This window comes from Trachinotus anak, unplaced genomic scaffold (assembly GCF_046630095.1).
Source record: "Trachinotus anak isolate AG129_WGS33_773 ecotype Australia unplaced genomic scaffold, CSIRO_AGI_Tana_v1 ptg000021l, whole genome shotgun sequence".
NCBI classification, from domain to species: domain Eukaryota; kingdom Metazoa; phylum Chordata; class Actinopteri; order Carangiformes; family Carangidae; genus Trachinotus; species Trachinotus anak.
The window spans coordinates 6,426,394-6,445,650 of record NW_027273872.1 but is presented as its reverse complement, the minus strand read 5'-3'; the positions used below and the strand labels follow the sequence as shown (position 1 = coordinate 6,445,650).

Here is a 19,257-nt window from a genome sequence, read left to right as displayed (position 1 = left end):
TGCTTCAAGAATAATTATTTGTTGCCCAGCAGATTTTCATTGTGAAGGTAAGCCACTAGTTTGACAGAAAACATTATAGAAATAAGTAATTTCACTCTTATTTAAGTATTTTCAAAGTTAAGTATTATACTTCATTACAGAGTAAAGAAGTCAGATGATGAAGTTATGATTGACCGTGTGACAACAACACAAATGAACAAAAAGAGCGAAATTGGCAGCTTCTTCTCTGCTACAGCTGCTGATTTGGCTCTTTTCTAAAGCACCACCTGGCAACCACAGCAAGTGTCCCAAATCAAATACACCTGACATGTAGCATGACCAACTGGTGCATGCTGGGTGTGGCCATAGGCTAAATGCTAAAATACTGATGGTCGATCTTTCAGCTGTAACTTCTATGTTGACTTCCACCATCAGGGAGGTGTTGATGTCCTCTGCCGTTTTTGAGCTCGTTCAGCGGAGCACAGTGAGGCTGAGTGGACTGGTTATATTTTATGGTGAGGATGAATAAGCAGTAAAGTTGAATGTAAAGTCGATTGTAGAGGACTTTGCGGGGCACAAGACTCACAGCGTGATGTTTAGGCAGGTGTGTGAAACAAATGACTGAATATTGTAACTCACTGTACAGGGCATCACCAACTATTGTGTTGCCTAGCAAAATTGCATTTTTTCTGTGTTTGTCGGCTGTGTGAAGTTTGTTGTTTAAAGATTACATCAGTTGCAGTTCATCCATGGGACAAGAGACCTGCCTGCAGACAGGGAAACACAGAGCAGGACGAGCTGGGGCTTGCTGGTTGCTTGGCTGTCCAAACAACTACTCCTGTGAACTTAGCAAAAAGTGTGATTGGTTGTGACACAATTCATAAACAGAAGACAGCAGAGTGGGTGAAGAGTAGTGGTTAGTGGACAAATACTGAATGAAGCATCAAAGCAGCAGACACATACGAGTCACAACATCCAGTCAGAATTTTCAGAATAAAATCAGAGCAGAAAGAGGATGCAGTGTGAAGAGTGTTCAACTAAATCTGTGTGGATACACGTAATTCAGCTCATACCCAAAAAGATTTTCATATGATCTTTTGGCCAGATCACCCACCCCTAATTGAAATACCAGTGCATATACACCTGAGGCTCATTATTTAATAGTTTCATCATATAACCATCATTATCACCATATCACCATTTTTACCCCTCCCCTTCCCCCTTTTAAAAGTGTAACACAGTACCATTTACTCTGAGTACATTTTAACTGACTTACAATTTACTTTTATCTGGGTACATTTTTCACAAGTAGTTTTACTTCTGCTTGAGTAAAATTTCTTCAAGTAACAGTACTTTTACTTGAGTACAATTTTCCAGTACTCTTTCTGTCTCTGCTGAATTCAAACACATCTTCTCTAGTGACCATGGTTAATGAAATGATGGATGGATGGATGGATGGATGGATGGATGGATGGATGGATGGAAGGAGTAAAATCAAACAGCTGGAAATAAATTAATTTGCTTGTTGTTTTGAAGGAAACATCAATTTATCTCAGCTTCTGTTTGTTCCTTATGCATTGCAGTTGATTAAATTCTGACCCTCATCACTCTGTCATTAAACAGTGATTTATTAGAAAATAATCAATGTTCACCAGTTACTCAATAATCTCTCTCTGCCAGTTGCACAGGGAAGCATCAGAAACTCGTGTAGCCAATAATTACTCTGCCTCATTTGCATAAATTAAAGTGCGGTGGCTCCTCCTTGTATGGCTGACATGTTAGTAAAACCTGACCTCTAGTCAGAGATTAAACATTGCTCACAAATGCGGTTTTTTGCTACTTGTGACAAAAAGGACAAGATAATGAGTTCTGGGGGAGATGCTTTTTGGCACAGTTGAGTGAAATCCCTTCCCCTGAAAATGAAGGCTTTTGGCAGCACATCTCACTGCCTCTAAATGTATTTAAGGGAAAGAAAAAAAATGGAAAATGAAGAAAGAAGCCCGACTTGACCTCGTACTGTGTCATTGCGACCGTTTGTTGTTTATCTTTGTGTATTCGGCAGGATTGAGTGCATTGTTTACAGGATTATCAGGCATCCACATGGACCAGCTATGAATGCAAACTGTGATAATGTTTTTGTCCAGCCAAAATGAAAGTGTAAAACCCTCACAGATTACCAGTGACTGCATCTGACTGGGGGTGCTGGCCATACCACAGTGAAAGTAACGCCGAGCTACAAACGAAGCAAATAAAGCTCTCCCACCATTAAACTCAGTATTCATATCAAAGTTGCAACAATTGTTATGCTTTAATAATGACAGATATCAATGTGAGCAGTAGCTGTTCTTTTACACAACATTGACTGATAATAGTTAGCACAAAATGTTTATTCTGTACTGTTCTAATCTGCAAATGTTTCAGTATAGACAGAACTGTAGACAGTCAGTTTCTCAGAGAAAGGAAGAGGCTGAAAAGTCCCACGTACATTGAAGATACAGTGAAAGAGAGGCAGAAAACAAGAACAGTCTATGACACGGTCGTTTTTTTCACATGTATGTGTGTTTTTATGTGTATCTATAGTTTAAACATGTGAGTGAGCATGGATGAGAAATAAAGACAGTGAATGCTGCTTTGCGTTGGACAAAGCAATGGCCCTTTTCAGACGGCTTGTTAAAGCTGCAGAGGATGAGTCAGAGAGCAGTCCCCTAACAGGAGCCCTTGTTGTTCAGAGTCCAGTCTGGTTTCATCTTGTCAGCCTTGCTCAGGGCAACTTTAAAAAAAAACTACAGCACAGGAAGTCTTCTCCATGTCCTCATCTTGACATTTTCCTCTCCATTAAATCACCTAGGGCCTCCACAATAATTTCCTGTCCCAACGAAAAGTGAAACCATCAGTGTTAACTGAACGATCACCCAAATGACAAATGACAAATTATCCTGCTTCTATTTGAAATTTATTTTAAATCATACGTAGTCATTTGGATTATTTCAGAAAATATACTGTTGCTTGTGATTGCTTACATGTGCACGCTTAGACACAGTTGCACTCCAGTCAATACAGAGGATTTCTGGTTCAAATGTCTTTTATGGTTGTATGAGTAAAAAGGCTAGATGAAAGAAAATGTTGATTTACATCCACTGAGAAAGCAGCGCAATGATCAGATGACTACAACAACAACTTCATCATCTGTTTAGCCCAGAGCCTTAGCTGTTAGTGAAGCACGAACAGGGTTAGGGAGACAGAGAAGCACTGCTTCATTAACCCAGAATTACTACTATATAAACGGCAGTATTGAAACACTTGTCACGTAATACTTTTCATCCACTTTACTAAAATGTAAATATTTTCTCCAAAACATTTATGCATGTCTCCTAAAGAAAAAAACAAAAGAGAAATTCACCAACCTTCTATAAATAATATGTACATATTTACTTCTACAAAGTTTAATTTAACTAATTAATGGACTTCTGTCCTCTTTTCTTGAATGCATTGTAGAAGTTGATAGTGTTTGACAGGTATCATTGACCTGGCTGTTGTGCCTTTGCCATAGAAAAGATGAGTGGAAAAACTGCACAGAGACCATCACCTCCCTTAGTTTTTCTGAAACTAAGCCTCTGTTCAGTAGAGACACATTGTTTTGGCCAAAGGGGAAAGCTGATGTGTAACCAATCTTTATTTATTTATTTCAGTACAGAACACAAAGGAATTTACTGCTCAGGAAACTTCAGCATCATGTTTTTTATGTAGCTATGGAGCTAATTTTTTCCTGCAAGTATTGATTGTGTGTTGATTGAAGTGTTTTTAGGAAAACAGGAAAACTATTCCACAGTGAAAGTGAGAGTCTTCCATACTGACCTCTTTAAACATTCAGTACCATAGATGCTCCATAGAAAAGTGCAGTCTGTAGGCAAAATGTTCTCCATGTTTATCTTACATGTTGAAGCTTACCAGAGTTAAAATAAATCTGTCCCTTTTTCCCATTTACCCAGTTGGAGCCCTGTGGTGCTTCATTCTAAATACTAATACTTCATTATATACTGTTGTTCTCTATCTATCTATCTATCTATCTTTTACTCTCTCTCTATCATTTACTCTTTGCTATATATTATGCTTGTATGCCATATGCACCCATAGTTGTTCTGCGACACTTTTTAATTTGTGCTTTAATTTTTGCTGCAGGTAATGATGCATACCTTATGTAATACACAATACAATCACCAGTGTGATGATATATTTGTGTATGAAAAAACAGTACATCAACAACATTTATAGTATACCATAATTGTTTTATACCATATTTGTTAATGTACCATAGTATAGAAACTGAATGTATATGGATCGCAGGGAATGGCCACATGTTTGTTTCCATCACATATGGATCAATTGTGAAGCCCCTCCAACGTTTCTCAGTACCCGTGTGTGTCACAGATTGCAGGCAGTTAATATTTCAGTACAGTGGAGCTGCATTTGGCGACAGCCAAGGAGATGGGTCAGGTTAACAGGGCTGTTGCGTGCCAGTGCCCAAGAGATTCATCAATATTTGATTGCCCTTTTCTTCTAAATCTTCCTCTTCTTTTAATTCACTTTAGATTGAATCCCTATATTTGTAGTTCAAAAATAAGTCTACAGAGACCCCATGCTGAGCTATGCTGTTGTTTTGTTTTTTTTACTCTATGTTTTAAATATATACAATAAATATATCTATGCTGTCTTATCACAGACATTACAGCTCTGTTATCACAGACGTTACAGCAATGGCTTGTTGTAATTGTTAGGATTAATTTAACTAAAAAGAAACTTGAACTTGAAATGCTAAATGGTACTGGCATCAGCCAGTGTATATTTTATGACATTATTACTTTTATTATTTCAGGCCAGTATGTTAATACTTTAAAGCTGCACTAGTCAGCTTCACACATTGCCTGTCCCCTTGGTGGATATAAAAAGCAGAAAGGTAAAGTAATCAGCATCCCCATGATTCAAGATTCAATTTCAGGTTTTGAATGTGTTGTTTCCTGTGTATGGGAATGTGTATGCACCCTGTAGTTGAATTTATTTGGACAACAAATATATATCTGCAGGGTCTCAGTTGAGGGAAATCCGAGACAAATTCCTGTTGCAGCCTATATTGTGATTTAAGGGAATAAGACACCTGGATTATGAAATAAAATCTTGCTTGGTGTAAATGTAAGCGCTACTGGGAAGCTGTACAGCTGTGTAATTTACTTTGCATGCATCCATTACATTACATTATTGTAAGAAGTTTAAGAAAATCCCCAAAAAACCAAAGGATTCTTATCCTTACTGTTCCTTGACTTGATCATTTGAAGTGGTAACAACGCATATAATTTGGCTAACCTTTTAGGCTGTTCAGACATAGCAGCTCAGAATGTGGAGACAAATAATGTGATTTTTCAAAAGGGTTATTTCTTTCAATAAGCTCTCAACAGGCCAAACCACAGGACACTGGGGCCACAATTTTCTAACATTTGCAGCCTGCAGAGCCACTATTTCACTGACCACAGAGTAAACTAAGATTTTAGTTCTGCAGTTCAAAACAGAAATCAATTTTATGATTAGCACCTTGAAAGAGCAAAGTAATCAGGGTGAAAGGACAAAACAAAGATTGTTGCATGGTGGCAAAGAGGCATGAGTGTCACAAGATTTTAGATACCTCTGATGTCACGATGTCATACAATCATGTGAAATAGGCTGATTGGTTTTATCCTACAGAAAGCAGTTTTACAGTCACTGAGCTATGATGCCATAATCAGCCGATCCATTAAGTGACTTGTCAGGCTTGTATATAGACATTCAAAACAGTATTTATTATGAACCTGTAATTTAGAGAAAGCTTCAGTGATACTATGTTAAAATGTACCTTCTCTATGATATGAAAGCCCATAATGATGTAGAGGAGTCTGCACAGGATGCCCCCCTGGAGTGTAGATTGTGGCGATGGCAGGTGAATGATGGAACCTAATTCTCACCTTATTCTCGCAGGACACTCTGAGGATAATGGTGGTGATGGATTAGGAGGTTGGACATGCAATTTATGCTCTGTAAGACAGAATGGCAGGTTCAAGAATGATATTTAAAAATTAGTATCCACCAGCTGACTGCACGAAGAAAGTTGTATTGGTTCGACAAGGTGGTTCAACACGGTGACATTTGAAATGTATGATTCTTTCTTTTTTTTCAGTTTTGAAAACATTGGACAGATGAAGGAGGAGGTGGGAAATACAAAAGAGAGAGTAGAAAGGTTTTCGTAAAAACTCAGAGGTGCTTAATGAAAAGAGACGGAAAAAAACGGAATAAAAATTGATTTCCACAAAAACTTAATAACCTCCAGGAAGCATAGTAATATCTTCAATTTTCCTGCTTAATTTTTAAAGTCCAACCACATTAGATTGCGCTGAGTGAGTCAGGTTTGGAAAGCTGATCTTGAAAGCCATTGTATTTCAATTTCAAAATGGAAAATACCTGTCCACTGGCTCCAGTTTCACATCTGTGTAATGGTTTCTACATTCTCAAAAGGATGTTTTCTAGTTTCTGCTACTGTAATATCTGGATATATTTAAATATATGGGTCAGTTTTTAAGAATTATTTTGAGACTTGCTTTATTCCTGTGTCTGTGTATACCATCTACAATAGCTTTGGTAAATAACAAATGCTCAGGTTTGAATGCTAACGCTGGTTTTTATTATTGTGGATAGATCACCACTGTGCAGTTAGAAAAAAAAACTGTATGTTTTCACAGTCATGTTTGGAAACAATACAGGCGAAGCCAGAAATAAAGCATGGCTTCCTATTAGACTTAGTGGTATGGGATATGTTTATCAGCGGACCTGTCTGATCAGCGCCCTATCAATTCCTTTCAAAGAGCAATTTGTCCTGGGCTTTCTTTGTTGTCCTATCAGAGCTATGTCACACAGCAAATTGTCTGCAGTACGAGTGGTGGGAGATGAAGAAGAAGAAGGAAGTGACAAGAGTGTTGCCCTAAATTGCTATCGATTCAATTGTTTGAACGTTTTTCTTCGGGAGGTTAAGTGTCTTGAAGGAGCTGGTGCTGAGGTTCAAAGCAAGGAACTGTCATTCAGTCTTAATTCAAAGCGATGTCTGTCGCAGCCTGTCATCCCTCACCAATTGACCAGTTAGAGGAAATTCGAAAAGTGAAACATTGTGGGGATTCTGTCAAGCAACTATCAATATATCAAACACTCAGTCATGGCTTGCTGAGGAAAATGCTGTATATTTTCTATCTGTTACATTTCTTCATTATACTTAAGCCCTTTATCATTGTTTTTTTTGTTTTTTTGTTTTTTAATATATAGTACAATATTTTTATGATATCCTCCACGTAAGAGTTCAGTTACTGGCAACAACACAGGCCAGCACAGTCTCAGTAATGTGAGTTATCTGGCTCAGGATAAAAGTTTAAAGCTATTGATTTCTAAACAATGTACTGTTTAATGTTTTTCCACAAATATTGATATAAGTACAACTTGACACTCCCTACCTGTTATAAAAGTTATTGACTGAAATAACAAGTGGGCCTCTGCACTCCTTGGAGAAAGCGGACAAATAGCCTATGATGGATTATGGCTTCTGATCGATACAGATGCCTGATAGTTTCTAACATAAGAAGATCAGTGAAAATGTGGAAGGCAGTGGCACTTTGATATATATATATATATGTCACAACAAGCACTGAAGAGCAGTTTGGATCCATCTAGAGTAAAAGGGTCAACAAATTGTATTTTGTTGCCCAAAAGTACATGTTACCCTATGTTAAACTGAAGCATGATATCTCCGTAATACTATCACTTTCTCCCTTTTAAAGAGCTCACAAATTGTTTTCAGCCCAGTATATCACCATGGGGATAAAACTATTCCAACAAATATTCAAAACTGCACTCACAGTTAGTTAAAAGCCAACCAGTACTCAGAGAGGATTATTTCTTTATTTTGTATGACTGGGTGTTTTGTTACAAAAACACATGCTTCTAAAATACATCAGAATTGTACCCCGTATGAATGGGTTATTACCCTGCAAAATGGCTTCTTTGAGCTCATTTAAATGTGTACACGTGGCAGTACACAACATCTTTCTTCCCTTGTTTAATAACAGTGGGAGAGAAAGTCAGTAGCAGCTGGTGTCATATTCTACAAGGCAAACTTTATACTCATTTCACTCTTTCATGTCCCCCTCCTCCTTTCTCCCCTCTCTGTCTCTCTCTCTCCCTTCCTCTCTCTCCCTACCTGTCTCTATCTCCATCTCTCAGTCTCTTACTTTCCCAGCATCAATAACATTTGAAGAATTACAAATATTTCATAGCCATGCCTGTGGAAAGATTCCATCAACTTGAGGTGATTTGCATTTCAAGTGCAATGCATTATGCAACACTGGCAATGCATTCTGCATAAATCCAGTAGTTGAGTACATATTTGGGAATCTAACATTTCATGAATTCCCTTTTCCAGGTATTTGCTTCCAAACAGAAGTAACAAGCTGTTCCTGTATAAATTTAAAATTAATTCTGAAAATTATAGAGGTAAATATTTCCTGACAACTTTTTTAATCTCTGTATCTAGCACATAGGAATTTTAAAATTTATAGCCTCGATAAAATTGATGGGATCTTCTCACAAAGCCGTGAATGATTTTGTGAGCAAGCAAGTCAGACTTAACATGCACAGTGAACTGGTTGTGTGTTCAGTGTCCACCTGGTGCCTTAGCTCAGTTTTTTCAACCCATCTAAGTGGAAGACCGCATGCTCTGTCCTGTCTCATTGGAGAATACGGATCAGGTTGTACTTCCTTGTTGGTCAAGCGAGTTGTGCTAACCTCCCTGGTCACAGAAGTGAAAGTGCGGAGAGGATCTGCATTTTTTCTAACAGCAACCTGAAGGGTCTTTGCTGTTAAATGTAGCTGCTGTGGTCTTCATATCACTCCGTGTTGTAGCTTTTGAGCTTCATGTTGGTGACTGATGGATTAGGACTGGACATACTGATTAGTGTTCAGCATGAGTTTGTTACAAGAAAATGTTGCATTTTGACATTTTTCACGACTGAAAAAAAAAAGCTGTTATTGAACTAAATGGTTGTGTCAAGTACTTTAATTTATATTCTACAACTTGCTATCTCACAAAAATATATGCAGCACCCTAAAATTCACGTGAATGTCCCTCAATAAATCACAGCCTTAGCTTAAATACTTTAAGAAACCAGATTAATTGCTACATAATGAAACAGTAGCTTCAGTATGAAGGGACAATTCAACTACTAGTAGGAACCAGCAGATAAATCACTTTGACTCTATCTGAGCATCCATAAAAAATCATTTAATTAGAACTAGTGTTAATGACAAAAAAAATCCTGAGATGGCTAGCCTCCATTGACATGAATCTTAATCAGTCTTCCTCACTCCAGATCAAAGTGCTCGGTCATTAAAGAGACCCAGAGTATTGATGCTTGTTTTATCACCAATCCAGGAGCCCATTATGGGCCTGAGAGAGGTGACACTCTGCAACACTGATAGGGAAACTTGGCTTGTTTCAACTGACCATTCACTCTTCCCTTTAAGCACAGCACGATTATTGCACAAGCAGCTCCACTCACATTTATTCACTTCTCATATTGATGCTAGCTAGCCACCAGACAAATGCGCTTCATCCATATTGCTCCAATTCGGTCAACCATCTATACAGAGCATAGAATCTTATAGTATTTATTTATTGTCATTTACTTGATTGAACAGCATATGTATTTTTAAGCAAATTAATAGTTTATTTCCCTAAAACCTTTTTATTTCCCCAATTGGTGGCCCAGCAGTCTGTACTGTACATGTGTCAAACATGTCTCAAGAGCATACATAATGTGTTTGAAGGCACCACCAGGAAACAAAGTTATTGGCCCAAAAATTATTGTTGTCTTGGACACAATAACATATAAGAACCCAGAAAGAGTAGGTGTTCATGAAATTTCCATCAACTCACGATGAAACGAGTGAAATAAAAGCAGAGGTCAAATATCTACCTCAATATCTGTGAAATGGGTCACATTTGGGTCAAAATCTATCAAACATACCGTGTGTGTCTGTGTATGTGTGTGTTTTTGTCTGTGTGTGATTGTGTTCATTTGAACCATATATAACACATTTCTCCTAGATATGGATCCATGGTGTCAATAATGACATGACAGCAATACATCAAACAGCACTCACAGATACTGCAAGTACTTTAAAATAAGTGTAGTTCATTTGCAACCACTGTTTGGTAAGGGGCTATATGCGTGGCATTGGTAGGCATGTCAGGCATACAAGTGTTAACTATGTTTGTGGAGGGTAGAAGACGTCTGTTGAGAGTACCTGCAGTATTTGATCTTGTTGCTGTGCTGTTTGTAATATGTATTATTTAATATAAATCAATGTACCATATGTTCATTTTTTTTCCTAGTTTTTTTCCTACCCTCAGACACATCTTCCCTCTACATTAAATATCCACCTATATCATCTACATTTCACATCAATCCTTGATGTATCTCTTCATGAATTTTCATAATAACATACATTTTTAATGTAAATGCTTAATGCTTGTTGTACCTCTGGGTGTCAGGTAGGTTTTAATTTACAAAAATGGATCATATTATATATGTGTAATTGTAGGGCCGTATATGAATATCATTTCTAATGGATCAACCTAATGAAGTATTTCAGATAAAGACAGCACAGTGTGCACATGAGCAGTATGATGGCCCTGCTAATTTATAATTTAAATTATGTGAGATTAAAGACAGGAGAGAGGAAAAAAGTTTGATAACTTTATTTTAATTATTCATAGAGATGGAATTATTCCTCTCATAATATTGTCACTCTCTAGAGAAGTGTCATTCAAATTTAATAGCAGAGCAAGAGATAACCATTTGGCTTAATTCAGTGTCTGTAAGTATTTAGAGGATCTGCTTTTATTTTATGCCTGAATGTTTGTAGTGGTCCCACATGGTTGGCCATGAGAGGCAGTTTCTAAATTCTGAATAAATATTTCAGTGATCTTCTTTTTGTGTTTATTTTATTTATATATTGGCATTTCAGTGTTATTATTTTACCATATAACCTGTCGTAAATATATTAATATTATTTCATTATTATTAAATCATTGGGAGAAAGAATGCAAAAAAAAAAAAGGAATAGTGTACTGAATTATGTTGCCATTATTTTTTATTTTACTGGAGACTGTGTTGTGCTTGACTTTAAAGGAGAAAATGTATAAAATGCTGAAAGCATGTCTGACTTAACAAGTAACTTGAAAGCTAACTTGTAAGGTAATTATCTTCCTGAGCAGAAACATTTTATTTTTCTGTTCTCTCTTGAAAGTTGTTACAGTTTGAAATCCAAAGTCTACCATTTTTTGCTAACTTATCACTTATGTTAAGCCCTGAAAAACACAATTTCAGGGATCAGTTAAAATACTATACACCACGATTTTTTTTTTTTTTTTACCAAACCTGTCTCTTTGATATTACTGTCATATACTTTTAAGTTAGAACAGAAAATTTACCTTTAAAAGAAATGTAATGTTGTTGCTGTTTTTTAAGAACTTATCTATAAAATCACAAATTGTCCACACTGCACATATTAGAAAAAATGTTTATTGTTGTGTACACCTACCATCCATCCAACAACTTTATTACATCTTCTGTTTGGTAGCATAATGTAGCACATCCTTGACTAACAAAACATTACCAGCAAATACAATCCAGGTAGGAGTCAAGAGTCCCGCAAACATAGATGGCAACAAAAAAAAACTTGTATAAAAACATGATTTCTAGAAGCTAGGTTGTTTTTTCCTGATTGGGTGGGATTTGAATCTCTTGAGACAGTTAGATGAGGATTTGGTGTGGGAAACTGACAAGAGGAGTGCTCCTCCACCACCACAATGCTCCAGCACACAAATCCAAAGCAGCAATGGCTGCCACATAGGAATGTGGATTTAAACTCATCCAACATCCACCCTTCTCACCTGATTTGGCACCCTCAGACTACTTCCTCCTTCCCAAGTTGAAGAAGGAGTTCAGTGGTCACCATTTTGACAGTAATGTTGACATCATCGTTTCTGTGGAACACATTCAGGAGGTCCTTCTGCAAAGAGGGGATCCATATGCTCTACAACCACTGGACTAAGTGTGTAAATGTATGAGAGGACTATGTTGAAAAATATATGTGCTGGGTTTTCTTCTACCTTAGGCCATGAACTTATCAATCACCCATCATAAAATGAACGCTATTTCCAATGTTTAAACAGTCTGCTCTTTAGCTGGTCATATATAAAGAGAGAAGAGAAAAGCATTTAAGTGTATGCCCTTCACTAAAGATGGAGGGCATTAAAGATAGAAGACGTAAGTATAAAGACTGCAGTTATATTTGGAGGGCAAAATAGTATAGTTTTATGTAAATTCTTTTCCATTCTTAATATTTGGGCAACTGTTACAGTCCTGCTCTTCCTTTAGCCTTATTTGATCTCTTGACTTCTGGCGCCAACAGTTGGCACTCACTGGTCTCGTTCAGTCTAAAGGAAGACAGCCTTTCTCCCCTCTATCTTTCTTTAAGGACAAAAGGGACTTTTTTTCACTTCCCCAGGGCTAAATCGCACTCCCCTGCCAATCAAGAATCAGTGATTGAATTAGTGCCAGGTCCACTAGCTGGTGCTTCCGCTGAACGACAGACAGATCCAGAGCTGAGATTAGGCGAGTGTGAAGTTCACCCTCCTTCAGAACTCCTCACATGCATCTTTCTCCCAAGCTCTCAAAGGCAGCTCAGAGGAAGACAGCTCTTGCCTGACAGGTCCTGAATCGTCCGGCCTGTGCAGAATGCAAAGGAGGCGGATGCCCATCTCTTCCTTCCCAACTGTCTAGGAAAGAAAAAAAACCTCATAGATGCTACATTTAGGATGCAGAAGCAGTTCTCATGCAATTTCTAAAGAGCTCTTGGATTTAAAATGAGTTTGCAAGATGAAACTGCACATAAGATATAGCCCATAGCACAAATATGGTGTTGAATTTTGTAGCACAATCTGACGGATAACAACATTTACCGTCTTTGAGTGTCTGTTTCAGTGGTAGTATGTGGTCTCTGCAAGTAAGCTATGAATTTGGTTTGATTATATTGTAAGTGGTTAATCAGATAATCCATATTGCTGTATGTATGACCTCATGCAGTTTTGTTCAAATAGTCTTGTGTTTATTATTGCTCACATCCTGAACACTCAGAAGACGCTTCTTCCACTCCAGCCTGAAGGAGATTTAGCAGATGTGTAAATCCAGCAAGTCCAATGTCATGCAACCAAGTGTGGTACAGATATCATGCTGGGAGAGCACAAGAGAAATGTTTCAGAGAGCAAACCAGCAAAACACCCTTTGGCTTGACAAACAATTTAGCCAGCATCCCTTCAATAATCTACAAAGCTTTCTCTGTACGTTGCCATTCCTCAAAACAAAAACCAAGGCTTGTCTTAAATGTCCAATGGTTCAGCAATGATTTAAGAAGAGAAAGCAAGCAGAATAAACATGGTGTGTCATTGAACTGAAAGGCCCTGTGTGAGCTTTTCCTGAAAGAAAAGCACTTTATTCAACTCTGCATGGAAAGTTGTACAGCTCCTATTCTGGCCAGGGCACTACAATGGATAAAAACTATACTTATGTAAAATACTAAATGCAGACGTAGTTGTAGACATCACAAGAATGATTTCAGAGCTAATTTAAGCATTTTCTCAGTCAGTTATTCAGTTAGTAATACAACTATATGCTAAAAATTTGAACCAAAAATACATAGAGGATTTTGAATATCCATTGCATTTCTCTATTTTTTTTTATTTCTCTTTTTTGTAATTTATATGGAGCATTTTATTGACTTCTGGCTCATAGAAATACAACCAAAGACATCAAGAGGTTGCAATAAACTTGTAATTCCTGATTATTGACCAGTGTTGGTAGTGTACCCTGATTGCTGAAAATTTGGATGTTGGTGTCCATTTATTGCATCAATCGGGGATGAGTATTTAGTCAGTCTAATTAAGATCTAATTAAAGACCTTCTAGTAGTTATTAAATTGATGGATGTGTGAGCAGTAGTCTAATGCACAAGTAAATAATACCAAATGCTGAAAGCAACACTGTGCTGTATGGAGCCATTTGGTAGGCTTATTTTCTATCTAGTACAAATTGTCCATGATGAGATATTTTTCCCAAATACCACTATGAGTCTGACAAAGTAAATGTGCCAGATCTGTTTGTAAGTTTCAAAAAATACAGAGGGATGATAATGCCAGCCAACACGATGCTTAACGCTCTACTTTACTAATGATAACACAGACAGCTGTACTGGCAGTGCTGAAATTTGCCATACAAAAAATGGCAGATGATAATCACATTTTATGCCATCAGCTTTGGGTAATGTGATACTGGCCAGAATCCCATTATCATCATAGTTATTATCGACCACTGCTGTTCAAGCATTACAAACACAGTCTTACTGTCTGCCTAAGAGTTGTACTCTGAGCCAGATGGAGATGTGGAAAGAAAAAAAAGGAGTCAGAAAGAAGAATAGGTTTACTGGGTTCTTACTAAAATCCTTTTTGAGTCCTTTAAATCATGAGATATCTCAGGTCACAACATAACTTCAAGACAAAGTACAAGGAAAAGAATTTAAATTTGCAAAAGAAAGATTTTGTTACACCTCTAAAAGTAGCATGGAGACAAAATGAAACACCTGCCTACTACCTCGGGTACAATCATATGGAGACACTGATCTTGACATTTTATTTGATGGGGAGAAGAAACACAAGCAGTGCTAACAAACAACACAGGGCCTCCATCAGCACCTGCCACACAGACTGGTCTGAAGAAAAGGTCTTTTACTACATGCTATGTCTTACTGGGATAGATATTTTTTTCAGAGCGGTCACACAGCGTAACAGTCTCAGGCTTCAGTTCTTTGTTTTTGAAAGAATATCACGAGAATATTCTTATATTATGAAGTGCTGGCATTGATTTTGACATTCAGCAGTTATTAGAGTTTGTACCAGTTCTGGATTTGCTGTTTGAGTCTGAATGCTAATACCCCTTTCATGGGATGCTTCAGAGGAATTAATCTATTTAAAGCCATTTTGTGATAGGACTAGTAATAATTGAAAGATGTTCATTAACACTAAACCTCTACTGACCTTCAATCATTTCAATACAGAGGGATGCATTGAATCAAACATTCATGTATGACTTCATGTATGGCTTAATTGCGGACTTCAGTAAAGTAAAACAAAGTGAGGTCAGGAAAAATGTAACCTAGAGTGGTGCCTGCAGTGACTATAGGAGGCAAATAATCTTCTGAACTAATCTGTTTCTAAACCTGAATTGAGTGATTGTATTTGATGAGAGATTCGCAGATCTTCGCTCCTGTGTAATATGAGCAGGCAGCTGTTAAAGGTCTGTAAGACTTTCGAATACACACATAAATCAATAACTTAATCTTTGAATCGTTCTAAAGAAACAAGATATATGCTTTCAGTTAAAATGTAGGACTTTAGTAAAACAAAACATAACCACAAAGAAATCGAGCACACATGTTCTATAAAATGTTGCATCTCAGTTGACTTCATTTAAAGCTTGTTGACCATCGGACATTTATTCATGAAATTTATCCTAAAATATCTTAATATGTTCTTTAACTTGTTTTGCTCTTTCTCCATTTAGTTGTGCTTTGATGTATTCAAAGTGACATCCAGTCACTAGCAGTTTATTCCAACTTTATAAAGTGTTGATAATATATAGACTTACTGTATTTGCACTGTTGAGCTAATACTAAAACCATCAGCAAGAAATCCATTTTCAGAGAGAGTTGCACAGACAGATTTGAGTGCTGAAAGAAACAGTTTTATTTCAGGCAAGATGTGTACTTTTATATGTGTGCACGATTTCAGCCCTATCCTCCAACAATCAATTTCTTGGAGTGCTGGATGCACTTGAGTGATGGGAGCGCAAAAGTAGTGACACTCAGCCATCACGGAATGAGAGCATCAAATGATTGCCTCAGAGAAATTGCTGTATCTTCAAATGTCTTTGAGAATATCTCCCATCCCTGTCTGCTTTTCCTCTACTTGCTGCCCGCCAACACTTGGAAGACTTTCCTTTTGACTTATGTTATCAGTTTGTGGTTCAGTGCGGTGCACAGTCTTGTGAAATGGCTGCAGGATGCCCGTAGTGGAAATTTCATTACCTTTCTTGAAGATCTTAACCTTAGATTTACAGTTCCATGACAGCTCTGAAGACTTAACAACACTAACTCAACTCAAGTGTTTTCTTTAGGTGTAAGGAAAGTGGACATATGGTTACTTGACTCAACTTTCCAACTAAACACTGCAGCTGTTCAAAGTAGCTTAATTAGAACATTACAAAGACTAACATAAACATTATCCCTCATGAGAACCCAAACTGTCTTGTTCTCCTGCTATTAAAATGGAGAAGGCAAAATGTCTGACTGACCCTGAACTCTCTTTAAATTCTCTTTTTAGGAGTTTCAAGGGTTTTAGGATTTTTCCCTGTCCCTCAATCCTGACATGCAGTAAACTGGCCTGGGTGTCCTCCATCAAAGGACAACACACCAAGGATTCATTCCCCAGACATAATGGTTTCTAAACTGCCTTCTGTCATGTGAGCAATGGTAATTAGCAATAACAGGGATCAGCTACGGAAGGAACTGAAGACCTTGAGATCGCTTTAGAGGATGGCAAAGCCGAAGGACTCAAATTGGAACCTTATTAGTATTTCATTAACACGCCTTTTACCTTGTTCTCCAGTGTTGCCTGGATAATTAAAGCACTGTCGTGTTCTCTCTCAGACCACAGGAGGCTTTTTATGGAAGCAGAATTCTCAGTTGAGCTGATGCTGTATAGCTGGCAATCATTGCAGCCTCTTCTTACTCTCTGATCACATAGCCAGTCCAAGCTAAATAATTTAACTTAGCATGTACTGTATATTTGAGTTTTAGCAAAGCTATTTTACAAGTGGGGAAATAGGGCAAATCACTTTCCATCATTTTATTATTATTGCTTTCTTAAAGTGCAATAATGAATTGTGTATTGCCTTTCTGAGTAGGATGCTGTGTTTTATTGCCCGTTTCTTAATGGAGAGGACCTCTAATGTCAACCGCATCAGGAGGAAACAATTTGATATTGAATTGAAATAGAAGTGTTTACTAATTTAGAGATAAGATATATTTGAATGATCATAGACTGAAGTCTTTGGGTTGTGATGCGGATTCAAATAAATTATTTTATTTAAATGCAAAATGTGCAAATATCCCAGGGCATTGTGAGGTGAATTGGGTCAGTGAAAGTGATGAAAAGAACCCTCTGATACAACCCACAGGAATACCTCCTGAAATAGTGCCTGCCCTGTGCACTAGACCTCCGTTGACATATTGTCTTGGTTAGCTTTAAGCACCAAAACTACTTGGTCAGGTTTCGGAAAAGATTGTAACTTGGGTTAAAATAAGTACTCCCTCAACATTAGACATCTTCGTAACAATAAGACAATAACAACATGGTTAACTTTGTCAATCGGTCATGGTTAAAAAGCTAGAAACAACATAAATTGCTACTTTCACATGGAAATCAAACAACGCTCTCCTGTGTCTTATTCCTGTGTTTTGTTGACCCATCCATCCACCTCAACCCCCTCCTCATGTGGACTTTGTCATTCTACGTACAACGTCACTGCACTTTTCCCTTTGCTCCTGTCTCAATGCCGTTCATCCTTATTAAGATGCAGGTCCTGCACACAATTTATGATTGCTGCCACATCATATGTATAAAAAATAACCCTGCTGATTAATTGTTGTTATTGTTTTATTATTGTCTGGTATTAGTTTGATAGAATTTGTTTCTTGAGTCACATGGAAGGTATTTATCACCCAGAAATGTGCAAAATAATTACCAAGGCTTATCTTATGACCTTTGAAGGTAATGTTCTGTGCCGTGCCACCTGACATTCAGTTCTAGGAAAAGTACCTAAGAGCATTCAATACTGCCAATAAAGACAGGTAATCAAGTCTCATCCTGGAAGGGCAAATATCAGCACAGTTGCTCATGCAAAGTCCTAGGTCTTCACAAGAGGCACAATGCAGAACCTCACCAATCCACTAATCCACAAATACACCTTCACACACCGCCTTCGCCCAATGTCTCCATTCCCTCTTTTCACACTCCTCTGAATGATGTATGGGTGAAAACAGGTATGCGGATGTCATTTTTCACCCTATCCACTCACTCTCCACGTTGGTCGCTGGATGCTTGGCTGGGTCTGACTGGGCTAGGGATCCTATCACAGTGTAAAATGTGATCCCCAGCATATATATTTTTAATGGTTGAGCATAAATCCACATGATGTATACGCTTCTTGCTGGCCATTGTTTTGGGGAGAGCACTACTGATCCTCCACTGTCACACAGTAGGGAACCTTTAACTCACTATATTACTTGCTTGATGGCTTTGACATCACTAGGCTGACACTGTTTGTCTTGAAAATGGGGTTCACACTTTGTCCCATAAGATACTCTTTACAATGGCCAATCAGCAGTCCCTCAATAACGTATGATCATCTCCCACAAAACTGGTTAATGTTTTACCAGAACTTCATCTATGAATTTTAGTGAAAGTGGCACCACTGACAAAACCTTGATCCTTAATTCACTTTTTTTGTACTGTTCCATGTGTTAAATCACAAAGTGATAATGGATAAGTAATCATGGGAACCTGAGTGTCTCTGTAGTAATCAGGGTTCATTTTGTGATGCAGAAACTATGTATTTTCCCTGTGGTGTAGTGGCGTAAATTAACAAGTAAGAATAATGCAGTGTTTGTTGACTAAAAGTAACACTAATATACAGTATGTTTGTTGCGTTTTTAATATTTTCCCAGAGGCCTTAATATTATTCTCTCTGTTTTTTTTCTCTCTCTCTTCTGCTGCCCTTGATGTAGGTAAGTGTTTCCTGTTATTTATGCTGAGATATGTACCTATGTATTCGTCCACTCCATTTCATCCAAATTGCTCTCGGCAAAGAGGAAACAGAAATTGTGAAAATTTGACAGATGAAAAAACTTTCAGACATGCATTATTCTCTGTGAAGTCATTGTATTTAATTTTTTTCTTATTACCAAAGAAGCAGCTTTTGGTTCTGTCCTAATTCAGTCAAAATGTATATACGTTTTTCAAACTATAAAAGAGATATTA

The 19,257-nt window shown here is 37.5% G+C and overlaps 1 protein-coding gene across 8 annotated transcripts in view; it reads left to right on the top strand.

The window, feature by feature from the left end:
* The window catches only part of lingo2 (leucine rich repeat and Ig domain containing 2), a 197,827-nt gene that overhangs the window by 132,416 nt on the left and 46,154 nt on the right, over positions 1–19,257 (top strand). The window lies entirely within an intron of this gene.